Source organism: Alosa pseudoharengus, unplaced genomic scaffold (assembly GCF_046254945.1).
Source record: "Alosa pseudoharengus isolate Yale_2024_CS ecotype anadromous, Long Island Sound unplaced genomic scaffold, YU_APseudo_1.1 YU_APseudo_1.1_scf_20, whole genome shotgun sequence".
Lineage (NCBI taxonomy): Eukaryota > Metazoa > Chordata > Actinopteri > Clupeiformes > Clupeidae > Alosa > Alosa pseudoharengus.
In genome coordinates, this window is record NW_027468664.1 from 29,596,963 (window position 1) to 29,601,517 (window position 4,555).

Sequence of the window (4,555 nt, forward strand, 5' to 3'; positions counted from 1 at the left end):
GTCACTTAGAAATTTCCATTCCACTCCATTATAGACAGAATACTAGCTGAGATTAGTTGCATTGTTTTTGTTTTAATCAGGGCAGCAGTTTTCAGATTACATTATGTTCTTACCCTGGGAATATAGGGCCCTTGGAACATAGGACTCTTTAACTGGGGAACATAGGTCCCCTTTTCATGTCCCCATTACCTACCATGTTAATCTGGGGAACATAGGGCCCTGGCAACATAGGGATGACCCCGCATGGAGCTACATCAAAATAAATTGCTATTTTCAAACTACTGACTGAGGTTCAAAATTGCCTTATACTTCGGTGGTAGGACAGACAAAGCGAAGTATTGTACATTTTGAAAGTGTACAGAGAGGTTATAACTATCTAGCTGTCTCAGAAGGCAGTGCATTGCCTTGCTTCATGTTCCGGTAGCGTCAGATCAGTTTAGGCTACATTACTTTGTTTTCTCCATGGGTGCTCTACCATGTGTTACTCTCAAAGGCTCACACGCCAAAAACTGGCAAATTGTTAATTTCATCAACATAAAATAACACTTAACACTACAAAACCATTGTTTTCATAACAAAGCATTTTAATTACTTACAAAAATGTATTACAAAATGTCTAATAATATTGATAAACACAATAAACCAAACAGTAATCCAATTAGCAATGTTATCAGTCAAAATTAGAATTAGGAATTAGATTAGGAATTAGAAAGTAGTGCTCCAATGACCCAACTGTAGTCGGTGTGGGTGATGCTGATATGTATCTTCTGTGGTGTGTGTGTGTGGGTGTGTAGTTTGATTAGCACTGCTGTAGTGTCTGTGTGTGTGATGCTGATGTGTATCTTCTGTGTGGTGTGTGTGTGTGTGTGGGGGGAGGGGGGGGTGTAGTTTGATTAGCACTGCTGTAGGGTCTGTGTGTGTGATGCTGATGTGTATCTTCTGTGTGGTGTGTGTGTATGTGTGTGTGTGTGTGTATGTGTGCCTATGAAAGACAGAAGCCTATGAAAGACAGAAGAGCATTAGGTTTTGATCAACAGTGTGTACATAATGTATCCAAAAGTGTTTGTAATGTGAGGCGTATGTTTGATTTAAAGATGTGTTTATGAAATTTTGGATGTTGTGTGTCATTTTGCTGGAGATTTGAGGCATTTTGCATTTTGTGTGAGCAATTGTTGGTTTTGTGTTTGGAGTTTTGAAAAATAGACACAGAGTTTTGAAAACGTGTAAACAGTTGTAAAAAAAACTGTAATTCTCAGTGTTTGACTCAGTTTTCAATGTCCTTACACATTTTGCAAAACACCACACAATTTTCAACCTAACACACAAAAATCTAAGAGGAAGTAACTTGATTTTCATTTTTTCATTTTTCAAACACAACCTATCAAAATGGCACACTTATTCGCCACTTATTCACACAGTCCTAAATGTACAAGCACTCATTACTTTACTGAACACCATCCGACCATTGCCTTAGGCCTATAAATATATATATATATAGCCTATATGTATATAGACCCTTTCAATCTGTTCCTAGAGGATTTATGGTTCAAATGTTCAGAACCAATGCAGATACTTTGAAATATGAAAATATTATGAAAATATAGTCATTTGAAAGTATTCTTCTAATTTCTATGTTTTGGTTTCAATATTGCTTGCATTTTTACTGTAGGCTATATTTCAACTTCTCTCAGTAGATGACTTTCACTCTTGTATGGAAATATACTGTACATAGAAGCCAATGAAAGACAGAAGAGCTTTAGCATAAGCTAGTCTGAAGTTGCCAAAATGGCTTACAGCCACTTCTGAAATGGCAGTAGATGTACTCTCAAGTAAAATTATCATAGAAAAACCCAACATTTGGAGGTTTAACTTTGCAAACCTTCCTTTGACATGTAGAGACACACAATATCAGTGAATAAAGAAAATGTGAGGGGGTCGACTGGGAGGCACTAGTTAATTTGACATGGAATGACCAACCTGTGTTTGGATTGTAAGCGTTGCCAACATTAGTGAAAACGCGTGTGTGTGTGTGTGTGTGTGTGTGTGTGTGTGTGTGTGTGTGTGTGTGTGTGTGTGTGTGTGTGTGTGTGTGTGTGTGTGTGGGATCTGATTAGAATTGTTGTTCTTATCTCTGGCTTTACTGTCAGGGCGTTTGATCAGACCAGCGCTGAATATCCTGATAAATAATATCAGCTTTCATGTCTCTTCCCAGAGTTGTTTATGACTTTATTCTATTTACTCCTTGTAAGATAACTCAGTCCATGGGTGCTCTTCCTTGTTTCTCTGAGACTCTTGGAGTATCACACGTCAAACATGACAAATTACTGTTTTTATCAGCATAAAATAGCACTTTAATACAAAACCATCCTATCACAGGAAAACATGTTATTTACCTATAGCATATATAAATATAAATATATATAGTATATACATGTATATATATACACAGTATATATATACATGTATATACAGTATATATATATATATACATTAATGTACACAACAAAATAGAATTAACAAAAATCTCATTACAAATGTTATAATTCTAAAAAGTAATGCTGTCATGACCCAACTGTGGTCCAGAACCTTTGTGTCTGTGTGGGTTATGCTGATGTACTGTATATCTCATTTATGGTGTGTGTGTGTGTGTGTGTGTGTGTGTGTGTGTGTGTGTGTGTGTATGTGTGTGTGTGTGTGGTACCCTCTGCTGATGCTGGTACAATTGGAGGGTTCTTCATACTTTCTGAAAGCACTGTGGAAGTCTCACAACATCTGGTCAATAACGACATTATTGTGACATAGTAGGGGCTACCCCTTTCTCTGTGTAATATGATTTCTGTTTTTATTTCCTGGTTTGTGGTGTGTGTGTGTGTGTGTGTAGTTTGATTAGCACTGCTGTTGTGTATGTGTGTGTGATGCTGATGTGTATCTTCTGTGTGGTGTGTGTGTGTGTGTTTGTGTGTGTGCAGTTTGATTAGCACAGCTGTTGTGTCTGTGTGGGTGATGCTGATGTATTTCTGTGGTGTTTTTTTTTACAGATAAACCCACATTTAGGCCACCGTCATTGGACAGGTGTGACAGTTGTCAGGTGTCTGACACATGAATGAATGTACAGTATGTGGACTACACATCAAAAGTCATGCTTGAGTCTGAAGTAGTTTTAGACATAAACTAGTCTAAAGTTGCTAAATGGCTTATAGACACTTCTGAGAGAGACACACAATGTCAGTGAATAATGGAAATATAAGGGGGTCGAGTAGGAGGCACTGGTCACTAATTTGACATGGAATGACCTACCTGTGTTTGGGTTGTAGGAATTGCCAACATTAGTGAAGATGTGTCTGTAGACCAGGGGCGCTGCTGAAAAGGGGCCTGTATTTCCACTACCAGATGCTAGCAGTGAGGCAGAGAAAGACACCCTCCTCTCATCTCTCTCCCTCCTCAGCTCCTCCACCTGGCTCCCCGTCAGGTTCACACTGCCTCCTACAGCTGTCACAGTTGCTGCTTGCTCCTCCTGTTTCTCATTCAGCTGCTGAATAACAGCTCTCTGCTCCTCTACTGTCTTCTCACTGGTAGCCAGTCTGGATTCAGTCTGTCTGAGCTCCACTCTCTGCTCCTCTACCGACTTCTCACTGGCAGTTAGTCTGGTCTCCATAGTTTCTGCTTTCTTCTCCATGGCCTCCATTTGTGTCTTAGTCTGTCTGAGCTCCACTCTGCTACGTCATCAGAATGCTCATCTCTTTCAGCACAGTGTGGATGTCAGGCTGGCAGGTTTGTTGGGTGGAGGAGTCTGTGGCTGCAGCTTCAGTTCTCTGTGCTGCATCCATAACCTAATTTTCTCTGATCTCTGCTTAACCATAGTGGCCCTGGTGGGTGATGTCATTTTCACTGATGGTTTCTCCTCTAAGCTGTGTCTCAGCCAAACAGCCGCACAGCAGCACCAGTAGAGCTCCAGATGTCTTCATGCTGAAAACTGTTCAATTGTTCTCTCCTCTCATATGCTGCTTGTTTTTCAGTCAAATATATATCCTGTTACCTGGCTATATAACTCCATGTGATGTCCTTGGACCATGGAAAAATTTCTCAAACAAACACCGTCATTAAAAATGCACACATGAGTTGCAGTCCATGTGCCATCTTACTTCCTGGTGCAGTTTACTGTCCAAGGTCAGAGTTGTGTTGTTAGTCAAAGTGTTGTTAAGTCAGCATAAATCATCTCAGACACATGTCTTCATACTCCCTGTGAAGGAGGAGGAGCTGCAGTTTATTGTAGTGTTGTGTTGTTGTTTTGGTTATGACCTTGATGATGATTCCACACAATGCTCTAATTGCCCCAATTCAGAACCCAGCAGCCAGACTACTCACTCATAACAAGTGATCTGCTCATCACCTCTATTCTTTCTCATAGCTACACTGGTCACTGGTTCGAATCAAATTCAAAATTTTACTTCTCACATTCAAAGGCCTCCTTGACCTTGCTCCTTCCTACCTCTGTGACCTTCTTATCCCTTATAGTCACTCCATCCATTCAATCACTCCATCCCGCTCAGATCCT